General features: G+C 44.7%; 1 long non-coding RNA gene across 1 annotated transcript; it reads right to left on the reverse strand.

Moving 5' to 3' along the window:
• Positions 1 to 9,299: 9,299 nt before the first annotated feature.
• Positions 9,300 to 11,447, reverse strand: LOC143957674 (uncharacterized). The gene is made up of 2 exons (XR_013270067.1): positions 11,180 to 11,447; positions 9,300 to 9,635 (listed from the first exon to the last, which is right to left on the reverse strand). It is a non-coding gene; the product is annotated as an uncharacterized LOC143957674 (long non-coding RNA).
• Positions 11,448 to 11,650: the final 203 nt, after the last annotated feature.

Genomic DNA, 11,650 nt, shown 5'->3' on the forward strand with positions numbered 1-11,650 from the left:
CACAACAAGCCGAGGTCGGGTGCAGGCGGATAGCAGATAGGTCACAGGCAGGCCGGGTCAAACAGGAACAAACAATACGGATCAGGTCTCACAGATATAACGCTGTAGAGCAGACAGCAAAGACTGTTGGCAAGAAGCTGGTTTAAATAGGCCGTTTGGCGCCAATACGGACGCACGCACGCGACCGTGCGCGTGCCCGCGCACGCGCACCTGTGTACGAACGTAAGGGCGTTCGTACGATCGTGCGTACCCGCGACGATCGTACATCAGAAGACCTGGAGGACAATCTCTTCGTGAGATTTTCATGACATTGCCCCCTCCCAAGGGGCAGCCTCCGGATGCCCTTTCGGGCAAACTTTTCCGGATGGGCCCTTTTAAAGGATCGAATCAAGTTTTTCGCATGAATGTTGTCCTCAGGCTCCCAGGAGTTCTCTTCAGGACCATATCCTTTCCATTTGATTAAGAACTGGTTCTGGTTTCCTCTTCTTCTGGATTTTAGGATGGCTTCAATTTCAAATTCTTCTTCACCATCAACCAAGATCGGATCAGGAGGAGTGGTTTTTTGGTTAGGAAATGGATTGGGAGTGAAAGGTTTCAATAAGGATACATGGAATACCGGATGAACCTTTAGTGAGTCTGGAAGTTCTAGTTCAAAAGTAACTTCGTTAATCTTCCTTTTGACTGAGAAAGGTCCTAAAAACTTGGGACCTAGTTTCCTTGAAGGACACGCCATTTTCAAGTTTACCGTGGATAGCCACACCAAATCACCAGGTACCAGTACTAACTCTCCTCGTCTCTTCCTGTCAAAGGTTGCCTTGTTGTGCTCTTGAGTTTTAGTCATTGTTTCTTGTAGAAGTTTGTTGTTGGTTGAAAAAAAGTTCATCTTTTCCTGGACCGCAGGTACTGAACATTCAGGAAGGGAGTTGGGTAAAAATGAAGGGTGGAAGCCATAATTGGCAAAAAAGGGTGTCTGTTTGATGGCGGAATGGAGAGAATTATTATACGCAAATTCAGCTACTGGAAGTAGGGAGATCCAATCATCTTGTGCAAAAGAGGAAAAACAGCGTAAATATTGTTCGAGAGTTTGGTTTGTCCTCTCAGTCTGCCCATTGGACTGAGGATGATAAGCGGATGAGAAAGATAGCTCAATATTCAAGGCCTTGCAGAGGGACTTCCAGAATCGAGAGGTGAACTGTACTCCTCGATCCGAAACTATATTGGCTGGTACCCCATGGAGCCTAATTATTTCTTTGATAAACACTTGTGCAGTTTCAGAGGCTGAAGGGGTACCCTTCATGGGAATAAAATGTGCCATCTTTGACAGACGATCGACCACCACCAAGATAGTGGTATGATCGTCTGCCGGAGGCAATTCAACAATGAAGTCTAGAGACAGAATTTTCCATGGCCTGTCCGGAACAGACAACGGTTTAAGGAGGCCCCAGGCCTTCGTTTTACAGTTCTTACTCCTAATGCACGTAGTGCAGGTGTTCACGTATTTCCTGCAATCCTCCCGTAACTGAGGCCACCAAAAAGTACGCTGTACCAAATCAATGGTTCTAGTGATACCAAAATGTCCGGCGAGTGCGTGGTCATGACACAGCTCTAGAACAGATACCCGCAGAGTTTCGGGGATGTAGATCTTGTCTTTATACCACAGTAACCCACCTCTGGTTTGTAGTTCTGGTTCTGAGAAGGGTCTTTGTCCCATGGAGGCTTGTCTAAGCCGAGAGAGAAGATCTTCCTGAAGCAGAAGGAAATTCCCAGGAGCGAGAATGGTATCCGGAGGAGAATTCTCCTGGGACTTGTGGAACATCCGTGACAAGGTATCTGGTTTTATATTCTTAGACCCTGGGCGATACGTCACATGGAAAGAGAACCGGGAGAAGAAGAGTGCCCACCTGGCTTGTCTTGGTTTTAGTCTTTTTGCAGATCTTAAGTACTCCAGGTTTTTGTGATCTGTAAATATTAGAATTGGATGAGAAGCTCCTTCCAACAAATAACGCCACTCTTCTAATGCGGATTTAATGGCCAACAGCTCCCGGTCTCCGACATTCATAATTTTTCTCGGCTGCAGATAACTTACGTGAAAAGAAAGCCACAGGATGAAGCAGGGCCTTAGTTCCTTGTCTTTGGGATAATATAGCTCCTACGGCGATTTCGGATGCATCCACTTCTAAAACAAATGGCAGGGAGGAATCTGGATGTCTTAAAATAGGAGCGGAGGTGAAAAGTCCCTTGAGAGTCTCAAATGCTTTTTGAGCTTCAGAGGTCCAATGAAAACGGGTTCCTTGTCTAGTTAGTTGTGTGATAGGTGCAACAATAGCTGAGAAACCTTTAATAAATTTGCGGTAGAAGTTGGCGAATCCAATAAAACGTTGGATTCCTTTCCTGTCTACAGGAGTCGGCCAGTCCAAAATCGCAGCAATCTTCTGGGGGTCCATTTTTATACCCTTACTAGAGATGATCAACCCCAGGAATGGTATACTTTCCTGTTCGAACAAACACTTGTCTGCTTTTGCATATAGTCCGTGTTGGCGGAGCCGACCCAACACGCTTTTGACGTGCTTGCGATGGGCTTCAAGGGAGGAAGAAAAAATCAAAATATCATCTAAATAAACGACAGCAAATAAGTCCAGAAAGTCCCGGAGCACATCATTGATAAAGTATTGGAAAGTGGCGGGGGCATTACACAAACCGAAGGGCATCACCAAATACTCGAAGTGTCCGAATCGGGTACGGAAAGCAGTCTTCCACTCATCTCCGGCCTTGATACGGATCAAGTTGTAAGCCCCACGGAGATCGAGTTTAGTGAACACCGTAGCAATTCCCAGTCTTTGGAATAACTCTGGAAAAAGAGGGAGAGGGTACCGGTTCTTTATAGTGATGTTGTTTAATTCACGGTAGTCTACGCAGGGTCGGAGAGTGTGGTCCTTTTTCTCAACAAAGAAAATACCTGCACCTGCTGGGGACGTAGACGGGCGAATGAACCCCTTCTTTAAATTTTCTTCGAGGTATTCTTTGAGTTTCTCCTGCTCTACCTCTGTTAAGGGAAAAACCCTTCCAAACGGAATCTTGGCTCCAGGAAGTAACTCAATGGGGCAGTCATAAGCCCGGTGGGGCGGGAGCACCTCTGCCTTTTGTTTACTGAACACGTCCAAAAATTCATGGTAGACTTCGGGAATGGCTTGACGTAAATCGATCTCTGAGTCAATAGATAATAAAGTTGCTGGTCTCAGAGAACCGGATGAACCACAGAACTTCTGGCAATACGGTGAAGAAAAGGTAATTTCTCCTGTAGTCCAATTTATGGTTGGATTGTGAGCCTGTAACCAGGGCATCCCAAGGATTACAGGAAAAAGAGGGGAGGTGATAATGTCCATCCGGAGAAGTTCTCGATGAGAACCAGAGATAACAGTAGGTAGAGGTGCAGTTTCTCGAGTTACAGGACCAGATTTAATAGCGGAGCCATCGGCCAAATGAATAGAGAGTCCACGGGTCTTAGGTAGGAGAGGAATCTGATGTTGGGCAGCAAAGGATGAATCCATAAAACAGCTGCATGCCCGGAATCAATAATGGCGGGTGTCTGTAAAGTCTTTCCTGGGAACTGAAAGGAGACAGAAATGATAAGGTGAGATGGAAACTTTATTAAAGAGTCTGGGAGATCAGGAGGCATGGATGGACACTTACGAAGTTTTATTGGACAGTTCCTGACGTAATGTCCAGATTCCCCGCAATAGAGACATAAGTTATTATTCCGCCGACGTTGACGTTCTTCGGGGGTAAGAGATGGCCGCAAGACTCCAAGTTGCATTGGCTCAGGTGTGTCAGACGTGGATCGGGTGGCAGGTGCTGGATGTAAATGGCTTGGGGCCTTTGGAAGCATCCAGGTTGGACGAGAGAAACCAGTGGCCCTCTCGGCTCTCCTCTCTCTCAGACGACGATCGATCTGTATCGCCAAGTCAATTAGTGCGTTTAATGTCTGTGGAACACCGACTCTAGCAAGCTCATCCTTCAAAGAATCAGAGAGTCCCATGCGGAACTGATGGTGAAGGGCAGCATCATTCCAGTTCGTATCCGCACCCCATCGCCTGAACTCGGCCACATAATCTTCCACTGCCCTTCGTCCCTGCTGGAGGGTCCGCAAAGCGGTTTCTGCAGTTGCTGAAAGTTGAGGATCTTCATACAATTGAGCCATAGCATCAAAAAAGGTAGAAAGATTAGTCAACGCTGCATCCTTGTTTTCTAACAGGCGGTGGGCCCAGGTCTGGGGGTCTCCAGAGAGTAGAGACACCACAAAACCCACCTTGGTAGCCTCTAAAGAGAAGGTCCGTGGTTGGAGGGCAAAATATAATTCGCAGGAGTTGCGGAAGGCCCTGAAGCCACTGCGATTCCCAGAAAATCGCTCGGGTGTGGGAACTTTAGGTTCTGGTGGTAACATCACAACTGTAGGTGTTGGACCTGCTTCAGCTGAAGAAACTGATGGTTGAGGGGCTCCCAAGGATCCGGAGGGGTTGGAAAGAGCAATTACCCGTTCCTCCAGCCGAGTGTAGCCTTGTTGAAGGCCCTTAACTGCCTCAGACAGTCCTGCCAGGTGTTGACAAAGTTCTTCCATGGCGGAGGCTCCCCGCTCGGGCTCAGACATTGGCTGTCTGCTACTGTCACGTACCTTCTAGTAGCGAGCCCGGATTGCGGAGAGAGGCCTCCTTTACGACTCCCACTACCGGTTTCCTGGCAATGTAACAGGGAACACAGGAGTAAGGAGGGGTACAGGTGCCTGGCAGGATCAACAGATGGGTAGGATGGGTAGGCGAGGTTCAGTGGAGCAGGTAATCACAGTGAAGGGATCAGCAGGTAGTTTATAGCAGATACACAGTTCAAAGGAGCAGGTAACTTGGCAATAAGCAGTGCAGGAAAGCAGGCCACTTGTAGCAGGTGAACAGTGTAATATACACAAGTGCTTGCAGCAGATAAACAGTCAAAATAAGCAGGCACTAGGAGCAGATGGACAGTTCAATACTAACAGATTACTTGTAGCAGATGACACAGTTCAGTATAAGCAGGTGACTTGCAGCAGATAGGTAGTTCAATATGAGCAGGCACTTATAGCAGATGAACAGTTCAATACTAACAGATTACTTGTAGCAGATGACACAGTTCAGTATAAGCAGGTGACTTGCAGCAGATAGGTAGTTCAATATGAGCAGGCACTTATAGCAGATGAACAGTTCAATACTAACAGATCACTTGTAGCAGATGACACAGTTCAGTATAAGCAGGTGACTTGCAGCAGATAGGTAGTTCAATATGAGCAGGCACTTATAGCAGATGAACAGTTCAATACTAACAGATCACTTGTAGCAGATGACACAGTTCAGTATAAGCAGGTGACTTGCAGCAGATAGGTAGTTCAATATGAGCAGGCACTTATAGCAGATGAACAGTTCAGTATAAGCAGGTTACCCTTTTAGCAGACGGATGGTCAGAGCAAGCCGGATCGGATACCAGACAGGAACGAAGTACAAGGGAACAGGCAGGAGAATAGTCACAACAAGCCGAGGTCGGGTGCAGGCGGATAGCAGATAGGTCACAGGCAGGCCGGGTCAAACAGGAACAAACAATACGGATCAGGTCTCACAGATATAACGCTGTAGAGCAGACAGCAAAGACTGTTGGCAAGAAGCTGGTTTAAATAGGCCGTTTGGCGCCAATACGGACGCACGCACGCGACCGTGCGCGTGCCCGCGCACGCGCACCTGTGTACGAACGTAAGGGCGTTCGTACGATCGTGCGTACCCGCGACGATCGTACATCAGAAGACCTGGAGGACAATCTCTTCGTGAGATTTTCATGACACATACAGATGAGCAGTTTTCCCGATAGGAAATGGTTCAGTCGGAAAAATTTAGAACATTTTCTATTTCTAGGTCCGTCAGAATTTTCAACGTAAAAAGTCTGATGGGGCATACACACGATCAGAATATGCGATGAAAAGCTCCCATCTGACTTTTTCTGTTGGAAATTCCTCTTGTGTGTGCTGGGCATAACTGTAAATAGTGCATAGGAAATTTGAAGTAGGTTTAAAGGCAGACATTAATTAAAAAATGAGTCAATACAAATGTGGGGAAGGTAAAAAGTATTGTCACAGTGATTTTTTTCTATGGCTATATGAAAATATTAAATTGGTTCTAGCTTTCTAAACTTACTCTTTTTGGTTCTTTGGCTATAATAAAAGATAAAAAGCTGATCTGTCATAATAATCGAAAAAGGGACTGTGTAACTTTGACTGTGAAAATACTTTTTGCTCCCTCGTTTTTGTATATTTTTTTCCCAGCTAACACCATACATCACCTTTTTTGCTTGCTAAAAGGAATGGAAAATCTTACTGACCATAAAAATGTCAGAAAAACTGGGTATGTTCAGTTTAGAATATAGATATCCTGTGTGTCTATATTATATATCTAAAGCTGTAATAAACCGCATCCTCTTAAGAAAAAAAAAAATACATTGTGCATACTAGCATATTATGAACTGCTTACCTTAGAACAAAGCCCTCCAGCAGTGCACTGTTACTGCTGACAGAGCTTCCATCTTCACCCAGTCTTCCTTCTGGGTTCTCATGCTCTGGCCGTCTGAATAGGACCAAAACTCCTGACAACTGCGCGATAGCTGAAATATGGATAAACAGCACGATTCAGTCTGCTATAAACAAAGTATAGTTACATGTCTTGTTGTTAGCGGGAGCATGCATAGCAGTGATTCATCATAGAGACCGATATGGCCGATCCAACCTCCTGCTGTCTCTCCTTGTGGAAGCACTGCGTGTGCCGATCTCACGGTCGAGTCACAAGCAGAGATAAGTGAGTAGTTCCACCCTACTCGGATATGCTGAATTCCAGCTGCTGTTCGCGGTAGTGATGAATCCTGTGTTCCTAGAGTGGTGTCAACACAATGTGAACCTGCGGTGATGTCAGTGGAGATGCGGAGCGGTATCAGGTCAGGCGCTCAGAGGGATGACATCAATGTGTTTCGCTGTGAACCCCCAGCTTCGTCAGGATATGAGTAAACGTTAGCCAAAACGTGTCAAATTTTACTGTACCCCAAACTGTCTTTGATGTCTTTTGTGTGAAGGATCAATATAGGTGAAGTGTTGCAGCAAATTCTAGATTTCTTTTGATTGTTATAAGGTCAGAACAGGAAGTGCCTGAACAAGGACAATTATGACAGCAGATATCATTTTCATAAGAGACGATTTAAAGTCCAACTCCAGGATGAATGTAAACCTGTCAGGGCTGGCTGTCAGGGCTGACTTAGCCCTTCCTCCTCTGGGCTGGCCGCTCAGCTGTCGGCTAATTGCCAGCTCTCTTCTCTTTCCACAGTTACCAGCTGTTCCCGATGATGCTCATCTGACCTGCCTATTTAAAGCCTTCCAGCTCACTCTTTTCTTTGCCTTCGCGTTGGTCACATCACAAGGAACCATCTCCTGCTGTTTTTTTTAAAGACTGGCTTGCTGACATCCCTCCTGGCTTCTTATCCTGCTTGCAGTTGCTCTCCTTGGATCCCTGACTTCTGGACTGGCTGATTACCCGATCTGGTTTATGAACTTTGGACTGGCTGACTACCCGATCTGGCTACTGGACTCTGGCTATGCTTGACTACGCTTTTTTTCTATTTACTTTTTTATTTTTATTAATTAACAAGTGTGATTTGATTGTACTTCTGTCTCAGTCTGTTTCATGGATCCTGACACTGGCTTAGCCCTTCCTTCTCTGGGCTGGCTGCTCAGCTGTCGGCTAATTGCCAGCTCTCATCTCTCTCCAGAGTTACCAGCTGTTCCTGATCCTGCTCGTCTGACCTGCCTACTTAAAGCTGTCCAGCTCACTTCACCTTTGCCTTCGCCTTGGTCACATCCCAAGAAACCATCTCATGCGGTTCTGTGTAAAGACTGGCTTGCTGACATCCCTTCTGGCTCCTTATCCTGCTTGTTGTTGCTCTACTTGGATCCCTGACTTCTGGCCTGGCTGATTACCCCATCTGGTTATTGAACTCTGGCCTGGCTGATTACTCTATCCTGTTACTGGACTGTGGCTATGCTTTGACTATGCTTTTTCTATTTACCTTTTTATTACAATTTAATAAACAAGTGTGATTTAATTGTACTTCTGTCTCGGTCTGATTCATGGTTTCTGACAAAACCCTTTCCCAGCCCTCCCCCTCAATCTTATTGATGAATTGAAAAAATAAACTCTCTAAACTCTGTTTTCACTTAGCTGAACTTGCAGTCATATAATTATCCAGCTCTGGGTCCTTCTTAGGCCGCGTACACATGGGCGGACTGTCTGTCCAACTTAGTCCGCTGAAACACATTTCAGCGGACAGTCCGCTCGTGTGTGGGCTTCAGCGGACTTTTTCAGCGGACAGTCTGGCAGACTAAGTCTTTTTTCGGAATTTCCGTAATATTGTCCGTCCAACTTTGGTTTCAGCGGACAGTCCGCTCGTGAGTAGGCAAGTTGGACGGACTAAGTATGGCGCATGCTCAGAAAGGATTTACATGGCCGAAGGTTGCATTGCAGTGTATTGGACATCGTATTTCTAGTCCCGTCGTACGTGCTGTACACGTCATCGCGCAAGCTTTCAACGGACTGTCTGTTCATCGTGTGTGGTCAAGTCCGTTCATTCAAAAGTAGGACGGACTGTCTGTCGGATTGTCTGACGGACTTAGTTGGCCAGACAGTCCGCCCGTGTGTACGCGGCTTTACAGTCTACTACCTAGAGGGGTCCTTCACATCACTGTCTGCATGATGTGGACAATTTCCATTGGCCAGCCACTGGAGGGACCCTGTTAGGATCCTGAAGATAGAGAATGGAGGGTACTGGCCCACAAGTCTTCCTCCTGGTCCCCACAGGAGGAAATAGCATCAAAGGGACTCGAATGGGGGAATTCAAGTGAATGTAACTGACTTAAACAAAAAACGTTTTTCTTTGAAGGTTGGGTTAAGGGGGAATGGAAGGAAGTGATGGGCAAAAATAATTTTTTCGAGTTGTATTGAGCTTTACAAATATTGAAATACCTTTTGAAATTACATTAACATATCTAAAGCTTATATGTGATTTTAGTGATTGGGTTTACATAGAATTTAGGCAGGCTGCCCTACATTGAGGCTTTCAGTGTCATCACATTTTTTTTTTAAGTTGTAGGTGGTCAGAAGGACGCGATAAAAAGCAAAACCGTGAAATGGGGAAAGAATTTAAATTAAATATCAAACACATTACAGAGACAGAAAACCCGAGACCGAAGGTGGAATTAGACTTTAATCTGTGAAGAATAGCTACGGCAAAAAGGTTGCTGTAAACATTAATTAAAAAGCTTTCTTCACTGGAAATAAACTGCTTCTAATATATTATATAAAGGTTGGGTGGTGATTCTCCTTTAACTACGCCATTGGTTTTCATAAATAATCTGCAGGTTTTTCCAACACATTTTTATTTTAAATCCCACTGTGCATGTTCATGATCATACTTCGTTCCTGGAGAAAGAGTGCCCATTAGTGTCTACTATTCATGTGTTGAAAAGCTGTCTTCTCTTGCTTGGGAAGATCTTATCAGCGATCAGTCATACACAGCAGCTGTACAATCTACGGAACAAAGAACATCAGAGAGGAAGTGATAAAATCATTCAAATACTCAGAGAAAGGGGAATATATAGCAAAACAGAGCACAAAAAAACATATTTTTCTCTGCAAAGACAGATTTTGGGTCTTGAACATTCTGTTTCTTTTGCAGTTTTATTGCCTTAGGTGATGGAAACTTGTTTGATTCCTACTTACCCGATGGAGCTCAGCCTAAATTATAACACTGCAGGCTGCACACTTCCCGCAAGTGTTGCCGTTTCTGAGGCAGTAAATACCTGTGCTGACCTAAAACCCAACTTCAGCCATTTTCTTTTAATATTTCCCTTACACGTGCAATGTATAGATAGTAAAACTAGGCAGTTGATCTGCTTTTTTAATGGTCCCCTCCAAACCGTCTACTGGCAGGTTAACCTTACCAGTGGACATGGTCACTTCATGGTGCATCAAAATTTTTACAATTTTTATTCTCATCATGTCAACTGTGCCCCCATTCAAATCAATGGGATTGCAGGTAGCTGCGGCAAACTCCAGTGAGAGTTCATTGCAAAATCACCTTGGTAAATTATAAAAAATAACAAAAAAAGGGTTTCACCATGTCAGACTAGCGTGTTGTTGCCACATCCCTAATTGTATATCAAGATAAAAGAATCCCCCTTTATTGTGACTTTGTAGGCAATAACCACACATGTATGAATTCGAAAATATAATTTATTAGGTATACATAAAATTATTCGATCATGAAATGACCGATGGTTAAAAGGACATAGAAAAGAATACTACACAAATATACAAAAAAATAAACAAAAGACAAAAAAACAACAGGTTATATGGTTTGCATGGCAAAAAGATTGTTTTTGCTCTCCGGTATATAGTGGTCTCCAGTACCCGATGCGTTTCTGGTTCAAGCACCTTCGTCAGGGGTATTTAATAAGAGTATATGTAGTCAGAATTTTTGTCTTACATGTGAAGTGTTCCACCATATAACTTGGGAAAATGGATGAAGCACTGCCAGCGGGGGGTGTCAATAGATGCTCACAAAGAGCTCCAATAGTACACGATAATATCCGAAAAAAAGGGGACTTGCCTATTTCATTTGCCTGGTGATCACAAGGAGTCATACATGGCGGGTTGCCAAACAAGGTTTGAGAAATTTAAGTAATAGCGCTAGCCGAAGCCTTAAGTATGGCTCCTTATCTGTATATAGCAGCAACACACCTTAAGTCCTTGAGTATTAGACCTCCCTATAAACAAGGAATCCTCTGTCTATACATCACCCCGCTCTGCAGTGAAAAAATAAAGGATATTCAGAAGGTGGCATATCACCTCCAGACTGCCTGTCAACCAGCTCTATCAACACCTCTGAAAAGTGATTCAACGGGGTTTATAAACCTGTCACACATGTAAATGAGGCCTTAACGTATGCTTGAGCAAAACAGAAAAAAACACATTCAGCACATTTCTGCATACATGCACTTTAAACACATGTTTAATGATATAAAATTAGTGCAAAATCCATTGTAAAACCTGAAGTACTTGTAAGGGCTTACCTAGGTTGAAGTCCATGATGCAGAGATGTATGCTTACCCTTGCAAATACGCACAGCCCACGGTAACAGGGTAATAAGCTACCTGGGCTGTGAATCTGTGAATAGGGGGCTTGACAGAATAAAGCGATAAGCAGAGCCAGGGTCAGAAGCCAGTGGCCGGCCTCGGAACGCTGTAACAGGAACACAGGCACTTTGGCAAAACAGGAAACAAGAGACAATGAACTGGCAAAGCCCTCAGAGTGAGGCAGTGTTTTATACACGGCTGATTGGATAAGCTGCCTCAGCTGAACCAGGAGTGACAGGTTCAAAATGCAACAAGATCCAGAGTATGGCCCTAGTATTTCATGCAGTACTAGGTAAAGCTGGAAAGCAGGCTGAAAGGCTGAAAGGAACTGAGATGTGGCTTATGCCGCGTACACACGAGCGGACTTTTCATCATCCAAAGTCCGTCAGACCGAGTCCGTCAGACTAT

The sequence above is a fragment of the Lithobates pipiens genome, unplaced genomic scaffold, assembly GCF_037356315.1.
Source record: "Lithobates pipiens isolate NorthernLeopardFrog02 unplaced genomic scaffold, aLitPip1_a1.2 Scaffold_54, whole genome shotgun sequence".
Classification (NCBI taxonomy): Eukaryota; Metazoa; Chordata; class Amphibia; order Anura; family Ranidae; genus Lithobates; species Lithobates pipiens.